The following is a 26,490-nucleotide window of genomic DNA, read 5'->3' as shown; positions in this document are numbered from 1 at the left end:
CCTGGTGGTATATTTGGATCCTTGTGTACTTTTGGGAGAAAGTACAAATGAGGGGTGCGAGGAAAGCGCTTGACAAGGAATTCTGCTTCTTTTGGGCCAATGATCCCATTCTCTCTTGCGGCTTTCACCATCCGTGAAATTTCATGGGTGATCTCAGCTGTAGGGTCTTGTGTGATAGGACGGTACCAGTTGATATTGTACACGTGCTTCCTGCCTTCGGCTTTGTAGAGATCTTTAGACCAAAGGACCACTGCCCCTCCTTTGTCCGCCGGTCTGATGACCGCTTCTTGCTGATTCTTTAAGGAATCGATGGCTTGTCTCTGATCTTTCGAGAGATTTGCTGGTATGGCCACTCCTATGCTGCTGACCGGTACGGCAAGTCACACTCATAGAAATGCATGGAAGCATCTACCATATACTCAATGTAACACCTCTTAGGAATTCATGATAATAAATGTAAGTATTAAGACTTTTATGGTAAATATATAAATCTTCAGTATTTAAAAGTTGGAGTAACTGAAAGAATACACATTGTATAATGTTAGCATTTATTAATCAATATTTTCTTAATAATTAAATTAAGCTTTAAACGTTATTCACTTTATGCAAGCATACATCATTTTGAATTACATGTATTACATCTTAAACATTAAAATGGTAGTGAAGGTCAGTTTTTCATTTGGATAAAAATATTTACAACATAAATATATTTAATTATTTAATAATTATTTATTTTGATTAATTAAGGTGCAATAACATTTTATTTTATTACCTAGGTTAATAAATATTTTGAACTAAATTGCATTTGCATTTGACATTAAATTGTTTTTATTTTCTTTTTAAGAATGAATAAACTTTCTCATTCTTTCTCATACTGTTCCATGGAGGTGGTCTCAACTCTGGCGGTGGACACCTCCGCCTACAGGGGAAAAGTTGCTGGTAGTAACTTTACAGTAGTACATTTTCTCATTAGATGTCTGCACTCCCTGAGTTTTGGGAGTTGAATGTTGTAGTCTTAGAAGAAAATCTGCACTTGAATACGCAAAAAAGTGCAATCGGTCAAAGTTATTGCCACAGTATCTCTCTACAGTTTTAAAGTCCACGCTCGCGAGCACTCTGTTGCATGGCTGCAGCAACCCGACTAACTCAAGGACTTCCTGTAGACAGCAGAACTCTGATCACCCATTCGGAATGGTAAGATGGGACAGAAAAGCAAGAACTGCAGGTGGAGATTGGAGAACCTACTGCATAAGATCCTTCAAAAGTAGGATATATTGGTTGGACCTCAGTTCCATTGTAAACAGTCACACAATCAAGAGGTTTCATAGGAGATAGGCAGTGCTTGTTCAAAGGATTGCTTGAGACAAAGGATCTTGCAAATTTGAGAATGAAAACAGAAACTTAGGGGTCGATTATGATGGCGGACGGACCTGAGTCCGTCCGCCACCATAGAGTAGGAGGGACCGTCCGCAGGGGCAGTGGCGGTCCCTCCGTCGAAATTAGGATGTCACCGCCACCCTGGCGGTCACATCCTGTATCTTTACCATTGCGGCGGGTGCTGCTTGAAGCAGCACCCGCCGCAATGTTAAAAATGTAAGTTGTGCATTTGCATGCACAAAGCGGCAGGCACCGCGCGGTGCCTGCTGCTTTGTTCACGCAAATGCAGGGGGGTACCATTGGTACCCCCCATGTGCATCCCCCAACCCCCCTTCACCCAGGGGGCACGCAACGGGCCCCCGAAGTGAAGGTCTGTATGCTTTTACACGGCGGAAAAGCCGCAGTGGAAAAGCATACATTTTACACCATCATAATATGGCTGGCGGTGTCTGCTAGACACCGCCAGCCATGTTAAAGCTTTTCCACCGCGGTCGGAAGGCGACCGCGGCGGAAAAGCTGCGGACAGATTTCAAGACCCACCGCCATCCTAATATGGCGGTGGGTCTTTTGAGGCTCAGCAGCGGTTTTCCCGCATCCTCCGGGCCGGCGGAAGCCACCGCCGGCCCGGAGGATGCAGGAAAACTGCGATCCTAATGAGCCCCATAATACACAGCTTTTGGTGACAAACTATAAACAAGCCAGGGCTGTCATTGTTTGTATGCATAATGTATGTATTTATGTGGTATTCATTAGCACAAGCCTACCCAAAAGGCAGAGTACCTCTGTACTGAGTCAAAGGAAGGACCACAGTCAGTGAGTGACAGGAGAGGTCACAGGTCATTCGGATGTTGTTGCCTAGTACCAGGAGTGCATTGGACAAACTTCTCAAAATGAGACTATTTGTGATTGCAAAATGGCCTTTTATGTGTACCAAACCCAAATGTGATTAGGTAACACGTTACCGCATCGCACTTTGGGTCTGCGATTACATACCAAATCTGCATTTGGAAGGGGAGTGTTTAGGGCGTCCCTTACAAATAGTGACTCAGAAAGGGATATATTAATGTTCTGCGATCTGAATCAAGTGGCAAATAAATAATATTTTACTGACTACTGAAAGGTGGTGGTAACCCATTGGCAAATGGGAAGCTGTCCACAAGGAACGCATTCCTCTTAGGGATGTAAAACATGTTTTAAGGGTAGGCAGTGACCATGGACCACTTCCTACTCTTAAAAATGTCTGTAAATTCTTTTACATTTTGTCCCCGTTTCCCATTTAGGGAACCGCAGCCATTCACCGTTCCTGTCATGGCAGCGAATCATCGAGGGTCGCAATTTGCAACCTGCCTCATTAGTATTCATGAGGTAGATCGAATTGCGACTCACTATGATTTGATATTTTGCAAACCGACCTATTAATGCATAGGTTGGTTTGCAAAATATCACTCTGTCGCTAAAATACTGGTTGCAAATTGCGACCAGTATTTTGCAACCAGTGTTTAGTAAATCTGTCAATGGTTTCAGTGTTATGTTTTTACAATTTTTTATGAATATGAACCAGACAATTCCTTTTTGGTTCTCAGGTAATGTCAGATATGAATCAATTTAGCACCTTAAGCAGAAGGACAGTCATACTCTCTTATCCAGCCTAGAGAGAACATGTGTTAGAAATGTAATGAAATGAAAATGAAATGAAATGAAAAAGGTACTTAATAGAGCGCACTGTGACCAAGCGGCTTCCTGGCGCTAGAGGTAAGAGCTGAGGGAGATGGGAGAAGCCAGAATTGTTTAGCAGGAATAAGCAGTAGAAAACAAGTGGGTTTTTAGGGCCTTGCGGAATTGGGAGTAAATAGTAATGGATCTGATTGATAGGGGGAGACTGTTCCAAAAGGAGGGGCACAAAACAGAGAATCTGGTGCCTCCAGTTTTGGATCTACGGAACCGAGGTACATTGGAGAGGAACTGATTAGAGGAACGGAGGGAACGGTTGGGGGTATAGGGAGTGATGAGAGAGTTAATAAAGGCTGGGCCAATGCGGGCTCGAGCCATGAAGACCAGACAACCCATCTTAAAGATGGATCTCTGAGAGATGGGGAGCCAGTGAAGTGCTTTCAGAACGGGGGTGATGTGGGAAGACTTTGGGAGGTGGAGGATAAGGCGGGCGGCCTGATTCTGAACAGCCTGAAGCGGCGAAGTTCATACGCTTGAATGACCACATACCGGCTGTTCCCGTAATCAAGACGGGAGAGAATCATTACCAGGATAATGAGCTTAAGGGCGTCGGGAGAAAAGAAACGGGATGCCTTTCGGATGATTCGGAGGGAAAGAAAGCAGGAGAAGACAACCGAGCCAATCTGGGCATGCATAGAGAGGTACCGACTGACTTTAATGCCCAGGGTCTATGCCGAGGCCACTGGCAATGTAACAGAACCTATGAAAGAATGACAGCCATTTCATATTATTGTTGTAAATTCTGCAAACCTTTTGCCCCAACAGTGCACACACAAAATCCGCATTGCAATCTTTGTTTTAAACTGATTTTACTGCAGAGTAGAGGAAACAATGTAAATACAGAAATCAAAACTACAGTAGATTATAAAAATTATGAAAGTAGAAAACATATTGCATGATGCATTTTACGGATTCCTTAACATCTACTTTTAGCAAAACAAGTCAATGAAACAATGTAATTGCAGAAATCAAAAGTACCGTAGTGAATGTAAAAGCTCAGATTATGAAAATTAAATGATCGAAATAGAAAACACATTACATGATACATTTTACGGATTCCTTAACACCGAGTCTCAGCATAAAAAGTTTGCCATTTCATGGGGGTTCAGTATTTTGATAAACCCATTCCATTTGTATACCTGATAATCATGTAAGCTTTTCCTAATCATCAACCGTTTAAAAGCATACAAGAATAGATGAACTAGAAGCAAAATATCAGAATATATGACAGATACAGAACATTGCTGCGAGATACTAAATATATATTCATTAACTATTGCAATGGCTGGCATGATCTGAGGCCTCAATGAGGAGTGAGGCCAGTGCATTCTATAAATGTGAGTTTCTAAGAGACACAAAAGGAAAAATATCGAACCATGAGGGGTGGAATCAGGTATATCTTGGGTTTGTTCCTTTGAACTGTAGGTGTTTATGATTAAGTGTGGCATGGCCACTCATACCGTGAGCTCTGTTCTCTTCCAGAATCCTGGGCAGAGGAGTTTTGCTGCTTATCTTACAAGTAGGCTCCATGCCGCCGCCAATAAAATATCTATTTTATTCTTCTGCACTTCTTGGATGAATGTTTCTTGTGCAGGAAGTGGTTCGGCTCCTCTCGTCTCTCATCAGCACCCTCTACAAGATCTTTCTGATGGAAGGGAGACTCAAGATAGTTCTCTAGTTTGCCCAAATTTAAGAACTCGTAGATGTTTTCCCCAGGAGGCGGGTGGTGATGGAGAGCTGGCAGAAGAATTGTTTTAGGCATCAACATGAGCACAGTCTGTCAGAGAATGACATAAAGTAGGAGGCTAAGTGGGCTCTATTGAGGAGTTAATAATAGATCTGGAGAACTTCCCAAAAGGAACTGAAGGAGGATTTGACACTGTGTTGGGATAAGCAGGTGTCATGTTTTAGGGAGCATTGACTGGAAGATATTGGTTATTTTCTCTGATTGGGTGCTTCATGATACGTCTAACATAGAAGGCATTTTTGTTGATCTTTGTGTAATGTTTATTTTTTTGTGCCATGTATAGCTGGTGTTTGGCACCAACACGTATTTTCAATACTTATTTCTGACTGTCCAACACATGGAACAGGAGGCACCCTTTGATTGACAGCCCCATGAACACAGCATGAAAGGAGGACCTGAGATGTATCCATGCAGCCACAGTGTGGAAGAAGGCCAGAGTGGAGCAGCATTCGTGGGCTTCCGCTGAGTCCAGGGTCGACAAGCCATGGAGCATCAGTGCTGCCTGGGGGGGAACGCGGAGGAGCTCACCCCCCCCCCCCCTATATGATTGGAGCAGTCGGAAGAGCGGCTGGGAGAGGCTCAGTGCCAGTCTCCAGCAGCTGCCCACAGGGTACCTGTTTGGGGAATTCGATGGCCATGGAGCACCTGGAGAGGATTCTCAGGAAAGGTGGCATTAGTCTGTCAGTGGAGCCCTGGACTGTGCCCTCAAAGCCCCCATCTCCACTAGCATCCTTCTCCAGGCGAGTCCTGGCAGTTTTGCACTTGACATACACCTGGTTTTCACAAACAGCAGCCGCCCAGGTACATTTACTCACTGAGGAGTTTATTTCTTTCACTGAACTCCTCTGAGTCTCAATTTAAAAAATATCTTCTTCATGATACAGTTTCTGCAGTGTGGGGAAACAAATCAGTTCTAGGGCAGGTAACTGCCCCAGGTAAGCACCGTGCAGAGCTTTCTGTAAGATGTTCTCAATTGTGTGACATTTTATAACAATCCCAACGAAAAACCTATCTCAGAGCAAACCTTTCACAGGAACATGTGATAATCATGAAATGCAAGGATGAAGCGAGACCAGTGAGACAATCTAAGCAAAGCAGGAATGAAAGGCAAAGTCTCAATGAAAACATGCACTCGAAGAAGGTACAAGGCAGAAGTCCAGAACTTGAGTTGAAGGACACTTATCGATGCTTGAGTTGATGGACGCTTATCGATGCTTGAGTTGATGGACACTTATCGATGCTTGAGTTGATGGACACTTATCGATGCTTGAGTTGATGGACACTTATCGATGCTTTCTGTCCATGGATAGGTTGTTTTGCATTCTTCAGTCTCTGTCAACGATAAAAAAGATGGGTTAGACCATGGAATAAATATATGTAGTTGTTGAATAAATCAAAGTCAGCCAGAAGTGATGTAGATTCACCCTGCAGGCACATGAAAAAACAGAAAGTGTGCAATAACCCCAGGCGAACTGCATCTTCTCTTTGAAGGGTATATTGGACAACAAAGAACTAGCCATCTGTTCTTGTACTCGAATTATGAACACATACTTCTGGCTGCAGAGAACATATCCTGGTGCATGCAATCCTGCTACATTATTCTCAGTTTGCAGAGATGAGAAAGACTGTGAAGAAATAGCGGTGGCCATGATTGAGTTGTTGCAATAGAATTCTGCACCAAGCCAAGTCCAGATATTCAAGATGCATCACTGGAGTTGGCTGATTTTATTTTATTGGTAGAGGTTTGTGCTTGTGAGGTCATTATGGACCTCTTCAAGCAGCATCTGTACTTTACACATTGAACTAGGTTGTGGAAGCATCCTACTTGTGTAATGTAACCTCATCACAGATATGTGAAGTGATTGTGATAACAAGAGCGTGCTGCGGAACCAATGATTCGTATGTGACAATCCACACGGGCAGTCCACATGGGCTTCAAGAGGTCCATGATTTGGACTGTTGTGGCCTCAATTAAGGCTCATGACCTCTGCTGGCACGCCAATTAAGAATGGCAAATGCATCTTAGATGTGCTGAACATTTTTCCGACAAGACTGCTAAATACTGTGCTATAATGTCTAGCACATTGCCAATTTCAGAAGATGATTCAGACACAGATAATTCAGATAGTAAAACTGTAAATGTTTTTCCTGCTATGACAATTCAGAGTATGGGATCATTCAGTAAAATGCTGGTTTAATCCTTATTTCTGAAAGCTGGCACAAAATTGGTGTTATCATATGTCAGAATGTTATTTTATAGCAAGGAACTAGGGTGACCATGAATCATGTTGGAAAACCAACAAGGCTACAGATAGATTTAGCAAAAATCTCACTGTGCAATAGTCTGAAGTCTAGAGTTTCTCTGTGTTTGAAAATGGATTGAGGCGTTTCCAACTGGGTGATGTCATGACATTACAGTGGTAGCATTAGTGCTGAAGGTAATTGATCCCAGGATTTGGTTTGCCAGCTTCTATAGAGACGGACAAGGGTACACACTCTCAACATTGAGTAATGTGAGTTGTATGTGTAGCATTGAACACCAAAAAACCCAGTTGATGGACAGAATGTAGAACAATGTCTTACATTCACCCCAGTACAAAGATCTGGGCCTAGCATTGAACACCAAGCAGAAGTTCCATTGTAAATATCATGTACAAAAACAAGGAGAGAACCAATGTTACAATGAAAGCAACACTAGCCAAAGTGAGTTCTTCAATGTCATTGAAATGGGAATATGCTTTTCAGTTGGCCTTACTTAGCATGAGAAGAACTCCAAACAAGAAGACAGGTTAGAGCTTACATGAAGTTCTCAGAGGGAGGGCCACTGGGATTCCTGGCATTCCATCATCTGCTGGTCTTGTGAATAATACTGATGACTTGGACCTGGATTACTGCAAATGTTAGATTGATGCAGTACGCATGCTCTCTCACCATGTGAAGTTTGCAACACCATCAGCAAGCACTGAATCCTCCCATGACCTAGAGCCTGGGGACTGGGTCCCAGTGAAAGAACATGTGATAAAGATGTTGGTGGAAGCTAAATGGAGTTTACCATATCAGGGCATACTGGTAATGAGTCCTGCACTGAAATGTGGAGGTTTGCCATATAGAGCCACACATCTCACACAAAATGAATGTGTACTGCTTGTCGTGTAGCTCCTATATGACCTATATAGAATCTGCATGTGTGGGTAACATAAATTGTGGGATTGGTGGTAGACTGATTCCGTACAACCCACCGGGTATGTTAGCCTGTCTGTATCAGCTGGCTCACAGTGCCACTATAATATCTTCTTACCAAGGAGAGGATAGATTCTGGCAACCTCAGAAAAAGACAACCCTGATCCCTCAGGACCGTGGAAACAATATACTACTTTTCACTCAGTCACTCGTGCTCACGTCGTATGTCTCAGAGAGGTACACCGAATAAAACAAACTGGGCATTTTCAATAATCATTTATTGAACAGTTGTTATTCTGGAGTAGAATAGATGTGCTGCAACAACCATTAGACAGTATAATATATAAATGATCAACAGTACTACATAGGTAAAAGGATGGTGGAGTTCTACCTTCTTACTAAAATCATGAATACATTTGAGTATATGAAATACATGATAAAAGGATGCATACTCCTACGATGGCTACCTAACTAGATGTACCTAACTGTACCTAGCATAGGTGTAGGTGTTAAGGTGTTAAGCCAAGAATTCCTCTAGGATCTAGTTAACCCTGTTACCTTAAGTGAGACTATGGGACCTCGTCCTGGTCTTGAGTTGGACACCCCGCGAGGGATGTTGGACCACTGCGAGCTGGAGTGTCTGCATGCAGGAACCTCAGCATTTCTGGTCAGTGTGTCTGCTGGGAAGTCTTGATCTCCTCTAACTCTTGTAGTAAGATGTGATGTATAAATACCCATTGATCTCCCCAGGGTTCCTACCCTGCTATGTTACTGTGTTGGCCGATGGATGATGTTGCGCATGAACTTTATACATAGATTTTATACATACGATGGTGGTCCTGCTGTGTTTCCAAGAATCAGCATGCATAATGTATGATATTTCAAACTGGGGAAAACCCGCTTTCTGAATGCAGTGTAATATCTAGGTAAAAGGTCAGTTCCAGTAAACTGTGACAAGTGTAAAGTAGGAATAGAATATAGGTGAATGGTAACAAGTTTTCCTGTGCCTATAATATAGTACCTATATGGAATATAACATGCTGAAGAAAAAACAGTCAGTAAACAAAGTGGAATCCACTGAGGAATTAGTGTGGTCCCCACTGTGGTGGGGAGCACACAGTGTTGTTTTTGTACCCCTCACACACCAAAAGGACCCTTGGTGTCATTCTACCATCATTGGGGTCTTCGCACCCCTCTACGGGGTGCTCTCTGTTACCTTACTCTGCCCCTCAGCGCTGCTCCGATGACTATCATCGGAGCAGCGCTGAGGGGCAGTCAGAGGAGAATTATCCCGGGAACCAGAGCTGAATCTAGTCTGATGGGACTCCCCAACATTTGGCGCAAAAGCTCATGAGGCACTGTAACTTATTAAATAAGTCCAATTTAACCGCCAACTGGGCGCTAGGACTTCGTGCTGAACAACACGATAGGTAAACATACACCTATAGTTAAATTTTAATCAATTTTTGTATAATACACTTTAAAACATACACACATGTGAGTAAGGTGGGGAATTTTGTGCTTTCCCGTCCTGAAGAAGGAGTTGGATACTCCGAAACATGTCCATGTCGACGCACTAAAGAGGTAGCTGTACATAATTTTACAGTAGTAACCTCGCAGAGCACCCCTTTTTAACAATACCAGCCGGGGGCGTAATTAAAGTCTTTTTTCCCCACGTGCCAGGTATTTTTTAATTATCACTCTCACCACTCCACCACTCACGTTCTATACTCCACACACTACCACACATAGTCCACACTTGAAGTGCTCCCGCGTATCCGTAGGTCGCAGCATGCCGCACTCCGTAGAGGGGTGCGAAGAACCCAATGATGGTAGAATGACACCAAGGGTCCTTTTGGTGTGTGAGGGGTACAAAAACAACACTGTGTGCTCCCCACCACAGTGGGGACCACACTAATCCCTCAGTGGATTCCACTTTGTTTACCGACTGTTGCCCAGGGAGACTGAATCCACTGTACTCTCTCTCTCCCCCTCTTGTTACATATATGAAGAAAAAACAGTGATACAAACTGTTATTTCACTGTCAATCTTGAGTTTGCGACATGTATGCAAAAGGGGAGAGCAAAGAGTTCAAGAAGAAAAACAAAAAACTAAAGATAATCAAATTTGAGAAAATCAAACTTCAAAATCAAAATCAAAAAGAACATCAGACTCTGACAAACTGTACAAATCAAGAAGCAGAAAAAAGCCAATTAACTGGAAGTTACTGGTTTGATTCAAGCGTAACAGTTTGGAAGAGTGACAGAGGAAAGCTAAGAGTTGCAAAGCAAAGATGGTCTGAAAAAAGAGATGGGTAGTTAAGCTGAAGCAGTAATAGAGTTGATAGACAAAGGTATTGGTGAACAAGTAATCAGAAGATCCTCGAGTAGCAGTGACAACAAGAAATTCACAGCTTGTGAAAGGGCATAGTTGACAAACATGGTGTCATAAGAGGAGGATATTGACTTGATACGTTTAAAATGTTTGCTAGCAGGTCCCCCTTGAAGTGTCATTGAACTGAGAAATGAAACAACTGATGCTAAATAACTTCATGTGAAGGAGTGACCTCTGCATTGCGCATTTTTTATTTTTATTTTGAAGAGACTGAATTGATTATAGAGAATACATTTTATTCCTGCATAGCTTTGAGTGGATTTTAACTTCTGCCCACAATAATTCTCTTTATTACTTGCCCATATTTCTTTAACTACCCACATCAAAATTGTCACATTCATTGGCTAAAATCATCCAGCAAGTTAACTTTCTGAAATGTTTTGTGCCCATACTTATGACCTGCTGGTTTTCCAGTGCCCACATTGCTATTGTTAAAAGGGTAAACAGTCAAAATATCGAGTAAAAAATATCGAATGGACATAATATCGAGTTTAAAATATAGAATGGACAAAATATCGAATGGACAGAATATAGACATCAAAAATATCGTTTTTAAGGTAGGTAATGTAATATCGAATGTTAAAAATATAGAAAGTTAAAATATCGAAGTATGTAATATAGGTTATTAAAATTATCGAATTTTTAATAATATCGAATTTTTTATAGTGTTGTTTATGTTATTATAAGTGTGAAAAGTGTGTATGTTATAATGTATTTTAATTAATGAATTTTGTTTTTTTAATTTTTGCGTAATTTAATTCTATAGCGGGTTGTGGGTTTATAGGGGAATAGGGTGGGAAGTAATTTAATTATAATTAATTAAATATGTAAATTTATTTATGGTATTCATTTTTAATTAATTGTTAATTAATTTATATTTGGTAATTGATGAAATTTTAATTGGCAATTCATTTTAATTAATTTATTGATTGCTAATTATGTTAATTTTACTAGTTTTTTTCTGTAGCGGTTTGTGGGTTTATAGGGGAATTGGGTGGGAAGTCATTTATTTATAATTAATTAAATATGTAAAATTATTTATTGGTATTTATTTAGAATTAATTGATAATTACTTTTTTATGGGTAAATAATTAAATTGTAATTGCCAATTAATTTTATTTAATTGATTAATTGCTAATTATGTTAATTTTATAAAATTATTATCTGTAGCGGGGTGTGGGCTTATAGGGGAATAGGGTGGGAAGTAATTTATTTATAATTAATTAAATATTCAATGTATTCAATTGTATTTAATTTGAATTAATTGTTAATTAATTTTTAATTGTTAATTAATTAATTGTTAATTTTTTATTAATTTGTATTAATAGGTAACTAATTGTAATAATTAATTTTAATTTGTAATTTTAATTGATTAATTATTATATTGTAATAAATTGGTAATTACTTTTAATCAATTTTTTATAGCTATTAATTTATATTTTTTTAAATAATATATGAAGTATTTACTTTCCCTACTGTTGCACTCTCTGGAGGGGGAATAGTTATTTTTACCCCTACGCTATCCAACGCTTTCCCTACTGTTGCACTCTTTGGAGTGGGAATTGTAATTTTTACCCCTACGCTATCCAGCGCTTTCCCTACTGTTTTACTCTCTGGAGTTGGAATAGTAAGTTTTACTCCTACGCTATCCAACACTTTCCCTACTGTTGCACTCTCTAGTGTGGGAATAGTAATTTTTAACCCTACGCTCTCCAGCGCTTTTCCTACTGTTTCACTCTCTGGAGTTGGAATAGTAATTTTTACCCCTATGCTATCCAACGCTTTCCCTACTGTTGCACTCTCTGGAGTGGGAATAGTCATTTTTACCCCTACGCTATCCAACGCTTTCCATACTGTTTCACTATTTGGATTTGGAATAGTAATTTTTACCATTACCCTATCCAACACTTTCCCTACTGTTGCACTCTCTGGAGTTGGAATAGTAATTTTTAACCCTATGCTATCCAGCGCTTTCCCTACTGTTTCACTCTCTGGAGTTGGAATAGTAATTTTTACCCCTACGCTATCCAGAGCTTTCCCTACTGTTGCACTCTCTGGAGTGGGAATAGTAATTTTTATCCCTACGCTATCCAACGCTTTCCCTACTGTTGCATTCTCTGGAGTTGGAATTGTAATTCTTACCCCTACGCAATCCAACGCTTTCCCTACTGTTGCACTCTCTGGAGTGGGAATAGTAGTTTTTACCCACCCGCTATCCAATGCTTTCTCTACAGTTGCACTCTCCGGAGTTGGAATAGTAATTTTTAACCCAACGCTATCCAGCGCTTTCCCTACTGTTTCACTCTCTGGAGTTTGAATAGTAATTTTTACCCCTACGCTATCCAACGCCTTCCCTACTGTTGCACTCACTGGAGTTGGAACAGTAAATTTTACCCCTACGCTATCCAACGCTTTCCCTACTGTTGCACTCTTTGGAGTGGGAATTGTAATTTTTACCCCTACGCTATCCAGCGCTTTCCCTACTGTTTTACTCTCTGGAGTTGGAATAGTAAGTTTTACTCCTACGCTATCCAACACTTTCCCTACTGTTGCACTCTCTAGTGTGGGAATAGTAATTTTTAACCCTACGCTCTCCAGCGCTTTTCCTACTGTTTCACTCTCTGGAGTTGGAATAGTAATTTTTACCCCTATGCTATCCAACGCTTTCCCTACTGTTGCACTCTCTGGAGTGGGAATAGTCATTTTTACCCCTACGCTATCCAACGCTTTCCATACTGTTTCACTATTTGGATTTGGAATAGTAATTTTTACCATTACCCTATCCAACACTTTCCCTACTGTTGCACTCTCTGGAGTTGGAATAGTAATTTTTAACCCTATGCTATCCAGCGCTTTCCCTACTGTTTCACTCTCTGGAGTTGGAATAGTAATTTTTACCCCTACGCTATCCAGAGCTTTCCCTACTGTTGCACTCTCTGGAGTGGGAATAGTAATTTTTATCCCTACGCTATCCAACGCTTTCCCTACTGTTGCATTCTCTGGAGTTGGAATTGTAATTCTTACCCCTACGCAATCCAACGCTTTCCCTACTGTTGCACTCTCTGGAGTGGGAATAGTAGTTTTTACCCACCCGCTATCCAATGCTTTCTCTACAGTTGCACTCTCCGGAGTTGGAATAGTAATTTTTAACCCAACGCTATCCAGCGCTTTCCCTACTGTTTCACTCTCTGGAGTTTGAATAGTAATTTTTACCCCTACGCTATCCAACGCCTTCCCTACTGTTGCACTCACTGGAGTTGGAACAGTAAATTTTACCCCTACGCTATCCAACGCTTTCCCTACTGTTGCACTCTCTGGAGTGGGAATAGTAATTTTTACTCCTACACGATCCAGCGCTTTCCCTACTGTTTCCCTCTCTGGAGTTTGAATAGTAATTTTTATCCCTACACTATCCAGCGCTTTCCCTACTGTTTCACTCTCTGGAGTGGTAATAGTAATTTTTATCTCTATGCTATACAATGTTTTCCCTAATTTTGCATTTTCTGGAGTGGGAGTAGTAATTTTACATTTTACGCTATCCAATGTTTTTAATACTGTAGATTTGTTTGGACTTTAAATAGTAGTTTTATTTATTATTTTGAATGAATTTAGATAATGTATTATGTTATTAATTCAAAAAATATTGGAAGTATATTTAATTTTTTTAACTTATTAAAAATAATTATTTACTTGTTTATGTAATTTTCTTATTTGTGAAGATCTATTTGTAATTTATAGTATTTTTAAATAATTTATAAGTAATTATGGTAATTATTAAAATGTATTATTAAGTAAATATATAATATATATTTTACATATGTGTTTAATTAATGTTATATTATTATATATCTATTATTTATTAATTTTAAACATTACTAAATATTTTTAACAATGTTTATTTTATTTATAAGTATTATTTACTTTATTTTACACATTATATTTTAACAGATATAAAACGATATTTTTAATGACGATATTTTTACATCAATATTTTTGTTTTGATATTTTTGTACTTATTATGTTGTAGATAGGATATCGATATACTTGCCTTCGATATTCCTGCTTTGATGTTTCTGTAGGTCGATATTTTGTCTGTCGTTATTCTGTCATAGATCCCAAAGGCCTATGATATACTGAAGTATTTAAAAAAAAGTTGTCAAACCAAGAATTATAGAGGAGATGCTATAGTAGTGTAGTGTGAAAATTGCTTTGATTTAAGTATAATGTGGGGTGGGGGGTTGTAGAACATTTTTTTATAAGAAGAGATAGTGTATGTGGTTCAGTTAGTGTAACTAGACCTCCATTAGCTTGTATTGACAACTTTTCTCATTTGCAGAACAATAGTGTGCACTTGTCACATGAACAAAGACTCTCTTTGTATGCTTGTGTTTTTTACCATTTCAATAACTCATTACAAAAAAAGGTGCAATAGTGATGCCTGCAATGTCAATTTTTGTTGAGAAATGTCAAGGAAGCAATGTTCATGGTGTTCCTTTAGTCTGTAACTTTTGAAGGTTTCCTATCGAGGCTTTTTGATATTCTAGTCATAAGCTGAACGTACTTTTGGATTTATGTATTATTTAAAAATAATAATTGATTTCTTTAATCAGTTCTACATTCTTTAGCCAATAAGACGTAGTAGGAAATAGACATCTATTAAAGTGTCTGATTTAGTAGAATATTTACTGGCCCATTTCTTGTAACCATGCTAGCCTGTCATGCCACAAAAATAAAATAACAAAATGTCCTAGGCTTCTGAACCCTCGAACTTTATATAAACTACTGTATATTGGAAATAAGCCAGTCGTTTGCCTTACTTCTTTGGAAGCAGACACTATGCCAGTCTTTCTTTAGCTTTATACTTTGTTCTAGCTATCGGCTTCCATTAGAGGCTGACCTTATGGTAGTCCTCTGGCTGATTATGACTTTGACTATTTTGGCTGAGCTACTTCATGATTAACTAACTAATTATGTTTTGCATTTTGTTCAATTATATTTTTTTAATAAATCCAAGAGTTTTAGTATGGAGTCCTGTTTCACGCAGGTTTGAGTTTATTAGTCTTCAACTAATCTTGCAAAGACTCTCAGGGTCTGACTAAAACTTAGACAGTCTTGGTCTTGCAATTCAAGCATGGTAATATGTTAATAAGAACATCAACACATCTATTGTACTCAACTCCGTCCCAGTATCTAAATCACTTTTTCTTTCGGCTTTCCTTATGCAGTGCTCTTCGCACTCATCACCTAGTTTTCAGACCACTGCAATGCCCTCTACTTAAAGATCTATCAATTTTCTTTGCTTAAGTTCCAAGTAATCCAGAATGCAGCAGCTCGCCTGGTCCTGGGAGTACCTTAACATGCCTCCGTTAGAGATGAATTGAGATTACTGCATTCGCTTCCAATAAAGAAACAAGTGGTGTTATAGCATTGTGCTTAACGCATAAGGCCCTTCATTCTATGGGTTGGAACAATTTGAAGACCACCCTAAATTGATATGTTCTCAGGAGATCACTGAGATCTGCGAAACAGTATCAGGGAGTGGATCCACGCTGCAAGAAAGCTAGGTGGGTTAAACGCACCTTAACTTTAGCAGCTGCTAAGCTGTGGAATTCTCTTCCTGAATTTATCAAAAGTCAGAGCTTTCATTTGACCTTTCAAAAGCAAATTAAAACCTGGTTGTTTGCGGAATAGATCATTAGGGACTGTGTAGGTGATTTGCCTGTTGTTGTGATCCACTGTTCTCTCTGTCACTCCTCATGTATAGCGCTTTGATACCTTTTGGTATAACGCACTTTTAGAAATACCACATATACAAATACCTAATTAGGTATTGTAGATATTGTGACTTTTAAAAGCAGTGGAGTAACCAAGGAAGCTGGGGGTGGGCTGGGTGGCAACTTAATTATACACTCACTGGATACCAGGACGTTTTTGGCAGGTGAAGACTGAACCTCTGAGGGAGTATTAAAGTTAGGTGACAGCTTTAAAGAACCACTTCAGAGTGTCTGAAGCCTAAATGATACCTCCTGAAAGCCACCTGTGTCTATCAGTTGGGCTCTGAGATCTGGCTAAGTGTGAAATTGGGACACAATGGTGGCCTTTAAGTGCAGGATGAGGAAGTGTTAGGAACAGCAGGGGGAGACTAAAGAAAGTCTCAGGTTCTTGAGGGCATGGTGTAGGTTTCTGAGGACTGACCAACAGTACTCGAGGGCCAATTGGAATGTTTAATGAGCAGCTGAAGGTAGGGAGCAGTCTTAGAGTCCATAGGAGCAGGTTCATACCTTCTAAGGGCATGCTGGAGGTGCACACCAGGGTTCTCTATAAACACAGCTGGGTTCTTTATATATCATATGATGTTGCTGGGGGACAGGCTGAGGGACAATTGGGTTTGTTTACAGACATATTAGAGGTTTCAATGGGGCCGGCTGAGAGCATTCTGGAGACCTCTGAGGGTCAGATAGTGATTTTTAAAACTGTCATGCAGATATTGTCTGGGACAGTGAGGGTATCCACTGTCTGATGTACACACTTAACCAATGGGAGTCTGTTTCCGGTTTAAGGCCCAGAAGAATATGTTGAGAATCTCTTAGAGCTGCTCCATGGTGTCTGGGGCAAGGAAGGGGGTGTTTGAGAGAAGACCAGGGTGTCTGCAGGCAGGTGAAGTACCTCTAGCGCATGGGTGAGGGATCTGCCGATGCCTTATGGGAGTGTCACAGTTAGAAATGCCACCTTTCCAAGAGAAATATAATGCCATTCATTGTTCTTTCTTTTAAAAGTCTGCAAATGCCTGGATGTGGTAGTAAATGGGACTGAAAACAAAATCTACTTCATTCATTTGTAACATCAATTTTTTTGTGTTGTGTACTTATATTATTAGTCATGGATCATTATTGCAGGACTAGAACACATTTAAAAGTGTTTTTAATTTATATTTGCTATTTGAAGTATGTAAGGATAAAGGCCATAAATATAAGCTTTAGATGTTTTTGCTTATTTGTAGTATCCGCCTACACAGCATATGCGCTGTGCTTGCAGGGGGCATTGTTTAGAATGGAGGGCATGAAGCCCACCTTTGCTTCCCATTCGTTGGTTGCATTGTCACTCTTTTTGCTGGCTCCTGATTGACCAGCATATGCCATGCATCACTTCCAGTTTCGAGTCTGGCGTGTAGTACAGGTTGATTAATGGTTGTCCGCTGTTCTCGCTGTCATTGAGGCACATAGCACATTTTCTTTAACAGTCATGCTCTCCACCAGTCCACCCACTCCTATTGATTAACCCAGCCGTCTTCCATTTCACAACCTCCATCCGACTGACAAAGCCAATAGCTTGCCCTTTGGCGAGACCTGTTGTCTTTGCTAATGCTTGTTTGACTGGCTAACCCATCAAAATACTGGCGGAGCCGGTAAAAATCCGGGCAGGTGGAAACCTTAGTCACAGTACATGTCAAAGCCCTGGGACATATGTGCTTTGGAATGTTTTAGGACACGTTTAGTGTGTCTGATAGACAGGTCCGGTGCACTTCAAGGGGGGAATGACGTCCCCGTGCCCTGAAGAATTTGCCAGAAAGTGATTTGGCAATGAAACATGTCTGCCGTCCAACTTGGAATGGTCGAAAACATGGTATGGTTTTTGATCATGAGTGCAGGCCCCAGCCATTATAGACGTATGCAGAGTACCTTTTAGCAACTTATTTGTAACTTTTTCTGTGCCTGTGAGGAAATTGTTCTCCTCCCTCTAGAGGGACTCTGGGATTTTTTGGAGATGGGCACCGTGCACATTAGTAGTTGTTAGGTTGCACTCATACAATATTCTTTCACACATTTTGGATGCTGGTTTCGATCCCTAACATAGGAAAGTGTTGATGATGAAAGAGTGAGCATTTTGGGATAACTAGCCAACTTCTCGCTGGTGGTGGCTTACGCGAGGCACTTCCCATGTATGCACTTTTTTACTCCTAGTACATGTAGGATTCACCAGGATACACCTGAACAGTTTTATACATTTAAAACAATATATACATAAAGCATTGAGTTGATATGTGATGCGTGATGTGTGAGAACTGTTTCTATGTGTGTTAGTGTCTGATGGACAGCCAAGGACACTTGGCAGCCTCAGAGGGCTATCTAGAGGTAATCAAGAGTAAGGTGGTGTCCTTTTAAATGCACTGAGGTGAGACTGACAGTCTCATAGGGTGCCTGAAGCGGGGCTGTTCAATGGGTGATGCATCTGTAAAATTCTTCCCAGGCCTTGTGCCTCGGACAGCTGCAGGCGTGTGAATCATTTTTCAGATGCAGGATGTCCACAAGAGCTTAAAAGCATAAAACCTTCATTTCCCCAGCTGGATTTTATTGCACACTCCTGACAGGCTCAGGGATTTGGTGACGAGCTCCAGACTCTGGCCCTCAGTGTTTTGACTCTGCTGGGCGCTTGGCATCCTTGCTTCTCTGGATTTCTAGGAAGTCTACAGGGCCTTATGGTCCTTGAAGTTTCCTGATCCAGATTCTAGGAGACCTGTGTACTATGGACTAATAGTGACCCCTTATGGTGTAAAGTGTTAAGGAATCTGGGATGAAGGTGGAGGCTGGGCCACAAGTCTTGGCAGCGGAAGGTAGAACCAAATATGCTGGTCCTCTCCTTTCAGTTTGGGTTTGGGTGAGCGGTCTTCTTTCCACAAGGCTCGTTTTCTAACATGGTTCTTTTCCCAATCCAAGATGGCAGCCAAGCCGTGCTGCGTTTGTTTGGTCACCCAATCCAATCCAAGATGGTGGCTCCATATCCTGTGACGTGTTTCCTGTTTCTAGTAATCATTCCTCCTGCATGGAGGGTGTGAAAGGAAGCGTTAGTGAGATATAACTGGGCTGAGCTCAGGTGAATGATTCGTTATTGGGTTCATTGCCACCTTCTGTTTCCGAATTTTTGCTACTGCTTTTGATGTTTTTTCTAGTCTTCTGCAGCTCATATGAGGAGCACACACTCTTCAGCCTTGCAGCTCCTTTCCAACTCTGGTAGGTTATTCCTTGTCTGGTGCCTTTCTTCAGTTGTCTTTTATCAAGGTTGAACTTGGAAGCTTTAAGTAAATTCTGACTTTTTTTCCTCCTTTGCGACCCTTTCTCCCTTTCTGAGGTCAGCAGTTCCACTACATATGTGTGTAGTGCAGTAGATGCTGTGCCTGCTGCTGGGATTCACCCTTACCGCAGGTAAGTGATGCAGAAACAGATTGAGCACCTATGCCTCCCTGCCAGTGATGGCCCTTGCTGACAAGGAATGCCTCCGAAAGTCACTGGACATGTATCTCTGGAGCAGGCTGCTGAAGGATTGACCATTCAGATTCATGTTGGAACCAGAGTATGCTGTGGAGACCCTGCTGCTTGGCGCTCCACAGCAACTCCTCTGAGGTAGGTTTGTCCTTTTCCATCATGTTCAGAATAACCTACGTTTATTTGGTAATATGATATTTTAATTTTAGTGGGGAACTATTTCAGTGTGTTTGCAAAGAGTGTATCTATAAATTAGTTATGTATTTCAATTTGGGGCTTTTGTGCGAAGCTAAGCATAGCAAGGATATCCCTTTAGGATCTGATAAAAAAGTATTTGCTTTTCTGATGTTCAGTTTGATATGGGAAGCACCATATACTTTAAGCCAGTGGGTCTTAACTTGTTGACTTCCATTGACATTGACACCTACTTATTACTAGAACCCCAGGCCCCTGCTGAATCATTTCTGGAATCCGGGGATCCCCACGGAATCATTATTGGAATTTTGTGACCCCACTGAGTTATTATTGATAGGCAGTACCTCCGGCTATAGCGGCAGAGGAGCGTCGCCCCACTCGTTGAGCCGTGTAAAATAAAATGATGATAACATAAGCTATGATTTTATTTTTAGTATCTCCAGCTTAGGACGGGCGGTGGGGCTTGAATCCTTTACATACGAGAATAGAGTAGTTGGTGCGCTCTAAAGTGCGCACACTGGTTTGGCCGGCCGTCTTGGCCTGCCCAAACCATCATATGCACTTGCATATTCTCCACCCAGCCTGGGTGGAGAATATGCCCAGTGTTCCGCTCCCCATCTGAGCGCCAAACCACGGCGTCATTGCAGCGTCGTGATTGCCTTAGGGGAGTCTGGATTCTTCATGGCTGACTCACCCTGTGCTGACTCACTCTGGATCCCCCAACCCCTGTCACTCACAAACCAAGACACATAGTACACAAGCTAGCAGAGGCATGCTGGATGGTTAGGCAAGAAAATACTTTCTAAAAGTGGTATTTTCAAACACAGAATGTTAAAACCAACTTCACTAACAGATGTATTTTATCACTCTGAGTTCAAGTATACTAAATGCTGCTTTTTTCCATGTTTATGTTTATGGGATTTATAAAGCGCGTGACTACCCTTGGGCATCTCAGCGCTGCGATGCGAAGAAGAGCAAGAGGGAGAGACTAGCCTTGTGGAAAGAGCCAGGTCTTGATTTTTTTCCTGAACTGGTATTCATTTTGGATGGATCGGATATTGGGATCCAAGCTGTTCCAAAGTTTGGGTACAAGGTGGGAAAAGGATCTACCCCCCCATCTGGCTCTTTCAGCAATGGTGTTCTTCATGAGGAATTTTGAGCTGTATCTCAATTGTCGTTGGGGAATGTAGTGGGTAACCAGTTTTTGAATAAGTGCAGGGCCCCTCCCGTGCATGGCACGATGAGCCAGATTGAGTGCCTTAAACTTGATTCTTGCCTGAACAGGAAGCCAGTGAAGTTCCTTCAGTCTCGGTGTGATTGACTGGCGTCTAGGTATGTTTAGTAGTAACCGAGCTGCTGCGTTTTGTACGACCTGCAGACGGTTAACTACATATTTCGGGGATCCCAGGAAGAGGGAGTTGCCGTAGTCCAGCCTTGAGACCACTAAGGCCTGGACCACCATGTTCCCTGGTGTTATATAGATGTTATAATCAAACTGCCCGTTCTAGCCGTGGGAGCAGGTAGCCTTGCAATAGTGAAAAACGAAAATGGCTGTAATTCACTACCAGGACATGCCACACACATCAGGGCATGCCCTACCTCCTACTGACAAGGCACCCTGCCCGCAGGCCTACTTTAGGGGTGACTAACATGCAGCAGAGGGAAGGTTTGGGGACTGGTACGTGGATGCACTTACCAAGTCGAAATGGCAGTACCAGACTGCACATTGGCACTGCGATGGCAGGCCTGAGACATACTGGTTGAGGAGCGGAGGAGAGGCGACATGGGCGGGACAGAGGAGAGATGCGGTGTTCAGGTAAGTGAATTTTTATTTATACTACCCTTCCCAGCCCCGCCGCACCACCCCGTACCGTCTTAGCCGCCACTGTCCGGCTAAGCATTTGTTGATGATTTGAACTGCAAAGAGATACAAAAGCAAGCATTTATCAATGAATACACAAACGATGAAATATTTTATTCAATTCACAAACAATTAAAAAACTTTTTTTTAAATAGGAATGTGTTCGTTTTTTAAAATTCAGTTGTGGCCACTTACAATACTATAGTCTCTTTTATGCATTTGCGCTGCTCCCATAAATCAGTCTGAGGATACTAACATAATTGTGTTTGCTTCTATTTCATTTCATTTCATGAAGCTTTATTCGGTTCCTATACAAAATACCATAAAAGCACATAGTAAAAATCACAGTTTGACAAATTATAAGTTACATATAAAAAGATACCAACAGATACGGGCAGGTAATTTAAAATAGCAAGCCTTTGTGTGCACTAATGGACTGATTTAAAGACATGGCAGTATAAAAACAGATGTCGACATTTCAAGTTAAATATAAGATTCATTGCCTCATCAACTGTACGTACACCATATTTGACAAACATCGGTTTCAGATAGGCGATACGAAAGTTTGTGTACAGTTTACATAACAATAAAAAGTGCAGGGTGCTCTGTTTAGACACAAACATGGACCTTTAGGATGTTTCTTAAGGTTTGGAAAGGCAACTAGATGGTGTGCTACTCCAAACCTCAGTCTAGTTAGTACAAACTTGTGGGATGGCCTAGTCACTATGGCTAAATAGAATGGAAAACCTTCAGTAGAAGAGTATCTGCTAAAAAACATAACTGTTGACATAGATCCACTAGCTAAAGCTTGCTTACTCGCCTTATTAGCCAAAAATGTAGCTTTCAACTCGGCTTTAGATATCATAGATGCAGAACTAGGGTCAGTCAAAACATTTAGATTAAATATTTCCAAAAAACAACCGGCGACATATTTTATCCAGGGAATTTTCCCGTACATGTCCAAAGAAAGACAATCTTCGATAATAGATCTATTAAAAGACTTTTCGTCCTGGAGCCAAATGGAACGCCATAGCATAAGTGGTCTTAGGGATATTGAGTCAGTAAGGAAATCAATGTCTAATTCCCGATGAGTCAACTCAGTAGGGGCGGATGGAGGTAAACACAAAAGCTTTTTAAACAAAGAGTTTTCCTCCAACAGCAAGTCATGGTTACATCTGTGACCCCAGACAGCCGCCCTAGACAGTGCAATTATGACACATATTGCTTGATAAATTTGTGACATATACCTGGTTCTTCTGTCCCCAACTTTTGCCGCAAATCTAAAGACACCATAGGCGCTTTTCGCCATTTTATGACTAATATTATTAAATTCGGTGGACCATTTTCTGTCATGATTGAAGGTTATACCATGGTAACAAAATGTATCTACTGATTGTATCTTGTCAGAATCAATAAAAAAGGCATTGGATTTGCTTTTTGCCCCACAGGACATTGTGTGCGTTTTCCCCTTGTTAATGACCAGTTTTCTATCCTTAACCCCTTCGACGCTCATGACGGAATGGTTCCGTCATCAGCGCCGGTTGGGCTGTGCTGATGACGGAACCGTTCCGTCACGACCGCGCCCGTTTTTCGAACCTTCAGCACAGCGCGAAAATTCGCGCCGCGCTGAAGGTGTTAATAAACATAGAAAATCTGTCAATTAGACGTTGTAGGCCAAGGGGAGTTCTAGAGAGAAGCACGGCGTCATCAGCATACAATAACACCGGCACGGAAACACCCTTGATCTGAGGGACATCAGCCTTTACACCCTTTAAAATTGCATCAATTTCATTTATAAAAAAATAAACAATAACGGAGCCAAAACACAGCCCTGTCTAATGCCTCGTTGGATGCTGAACTTGGGGGTACACTCGGCCTTGCGTCCGTAACGCACACAAGTTGATAATTTTTGGTACAGCCTAGCGAGAAAAAAGATTATACCCTCAGGGGCTCCCAACTGTAACAAGGTTGGCCACAATAAAGTATGGTTGACCATGTCGAAGGCGCTGCTTAAATCTGCAAAGCAGAGATATAAACAGCCGCCTTTGGCTTCTGTATATTTACCAATTATAAGATCAATATTTATGCACTGGTCTAAGGTTCCCCGTCCCTTCCTAAATCCATACTGGCTATCGGCCAGAATGCCCTCTTGTTCGACCCACTCTTCAAGCCTGACCAGCATAACTCTACTCATGATCTTTATTGAGGACTCAAGGAGGGAAATAGGGAGATAATTTTTAACATCCGACCTGCTGCCCTTATGAATTGGAATTATAATAGATTCTCCAAAGGTTTTAGGGGCTTCTGATCAGACAGCTGCGTTAAAAACTATTGCCAAAAGGGGTCTCGAAATCTCAGGGGCTGCTTTGTATACATCAATAGGGACCCCGTCGGGTCCCTGGGCTTTCCCCCCTTACTTGCACAAATTCCATGCTCCACCTCGGTGGCAGTAATATCCAGAGGTAAGATGGGCCATCTACTAGGGATGTTGGCCACACAATTATCGCATTTTAGAGAAATGAGTAACCCAACCTTCACTAGGAACATTAGAAGTTAATTCAGGTAGATTTCCCTCCTTAAGAATAGGGGAGTTAACCGTAGCCCAAAATAATGTATTATTATGTAACCCCGCTGCTTGCTTAAGGGAATCCTAAGCTTCCTGCTGTAACTCACCCCTCCTCCTTTTCAGGGCTCGCTTATAGTCTACTCTTAGTTTAGTTATTAGAATATTGTCCCTGTGTTTTTTAACAAGTACGTGTTTCAGTTTGGTTAGTAAAGCAGTACACGCGTGGTCAAACCAGCCTGGACTTGTTCTACACTTGTCTCTAATTGGTCTGGTGAACCTGGCATCGATAGATGTATTAATATCTATAAAAGCAGATAAAACTCGCTCATAGTCAGTGTTGTTTTCAAGGATAAGGGTGATATCAGTCAAACATTCATTAACGATAAAACTTAATAATTTGTTCGCTTTTTCCCCTATCCATCTAACTCTAACACCTTTTGATCTGTGTGGTTCCACATTGGTAATGGTAGTTCCTACTGCTACAGTACTCTCACCCCAAAGGGTACATTCTAAGATAATATAATTGTGATCACTTAAAGAAGTGACTTCAATCCTAGGAGATGCACAATAAGGGGTGATATTAGAGGAAACAATCATGTGGTCAATTACTGAGCTACTTCTCCAATTCTTAAAAGTAGGAATGGTCTGCCCATTTAAATCTTTAGCGAACTCCAGGAATTCTAGGTCATAGCAGCCCATGAGGCTATACAAAAAATCTCCATAGCTGTTGTGCCTAAAATGGAGATCATCAGAACCAGCATTATTTGTAACCCCACAAACTTTTTGGGTTGATAATTCACATAGCGGGATGTTAAAATCACCTACCCAAATAAAATTTTAAAAAAACATTATTTTCATCATTAAGATTATCAACAGTGCTAGCTAAGTCTTTAACTACAGACGTCCTGCTGTCATCAAAAACATTATTATAATAATTAAGTAATAATACATTTCGGCCTTGGTCCTCAAAGAGCCAGAGGATCTGAACATGTGCTCCCACGGTCATGTACCTTTTGACTACAATCCACCGGTTAATAGAAACTAAAATCAAAAGGCCACCTTTGGCTCTCCCAGATGTAGAACCCTGCTCTGGCAGATTATAGGAAGCAAGCCCCTCATAGTTAACCTCCTTCCTACTCCATGTTTCCTGGAAACACAGTATATCATAGGTATTAATAAAATCATTCCAGCCCAAGGCGTCCCCCTTGGATTTCAACCCTGCAATATTCCAGCTAATAATTGTTATACCCTTAAGACCCCTGGTTCTATTATTATTTCCAGGTAAGATGGTACCATTAAGGTCAGCTCCCGTATTAGAATTCCCATTGACTATATTCCTAGTGTCACTAGACAGATTGTTGTTGGCCACCAAGGTCGGCTCAACATCAGTATGCTTTTCCCTTATACCAAACACCTGGACGTTTGTGGTCACACACCAAGCGGGCCCAAGTAACTGAGTATGTCAATCGTTAGAATCCAAAGTGCTTAAGATTTGGAATCTATTCTGCATAGGGATCCCAGGGACCGGGCAATAAGGGGAGGTGAAAAGACTACTTCTATTGGTATCAGGGAGCAATTTAATGAGGTGACTATAAAAATAGCCAAGAGGGCGGACACATATGCTGTTCTCATCGGGTGTTAAGGAAGCTGCCCTTAACAAGACTGTTGCCACATGTTGAGGATGTTTGAAGTGAACTATTACACAATCACCCCTACTTGTCTTATTAGAGTTACCTATCCAGTCTACCCTTCTGGTAGTTAGTATTTGGTCAGAATAGGTAAGTAGAAACCCACAGTGATTGTGTAGCCATGACACTGTTTTATTTTCTAATGAATCATGGGATTCCTACGGGTGCTTGATAGGGATTGTTCCAATAGGTTAAAACATTGGTTAAAACAACCACATAAGGTGCACAGTCAGGTGGGAGGTTAATAAAGCGTTTTCTCGTCGACTTAATTGACCCAACCTGGCTCACAGGGGCCGCTGCCACTGCTGCTTGTTTAATCTGACTGGTGATAGGCGGAGATTCAGAGCGGGGGGTACAGATATAGCTTCATCGTTTACAGTTCTCCTCCCTTTAGGTTGCTTTGGGACAGCTTTGGGGACTATAAGGCCCTTCTCGACAACCCTAGATCTTTTGGCCAAGGCGATATGGGTATCCAGAAGACCTCCTAGTCT

General features: G+C 41.2%; 1 protein-coding gene across 1 annotated transcript in view; it reads right to left on the bottom strand.

Annotated features, from left to right (window-relative positions):
- Positions 1 to 3,886: 3,886 nt before the first annotated feature.
- The window catches only part of LOC147725901 (uncharacterized), a 290,139-nt gene continuing 267,535 nt past the window's right edge, over positions 3,887 to 26,490 (bottom strand). Inside the window, exons 8-9 of the mRNA XM_086960041.1 lie at positions 6,137 to 6,187; positions 3,887 to 6,059 (exon numbers count right to left, since the gene is read on the bottom strand). The gene's annotated coding sequence lies outside the window, so the exon portion shown is untranslated. The remainder of the gene's footprint in view (positions 6,060 to 6,136; positions 6,188 to 26,490) is intronic.

The sequence above is a fragment of the Lissotriton vulgaris genome, chromosome 3_1 (assembly GCF_964263255.1).
Source record: "Lissotriton vulgaris chromosome 3_1, aLisVul1.2, whole genome shotgun sequence".
Classification (NCBI taxonomy): domain Eukaryota; kingdom Metazoa; phylum Chordata; class Amphibia; order Caudata; family Salamandridae; genus Lissotriton; species Lissotriton vulgaris.
The sequence above is the reverse complement of the archived record's forward strand: the minus strand, read 5'-3'. Positions and strand labels throughout refer to the sequence as shown.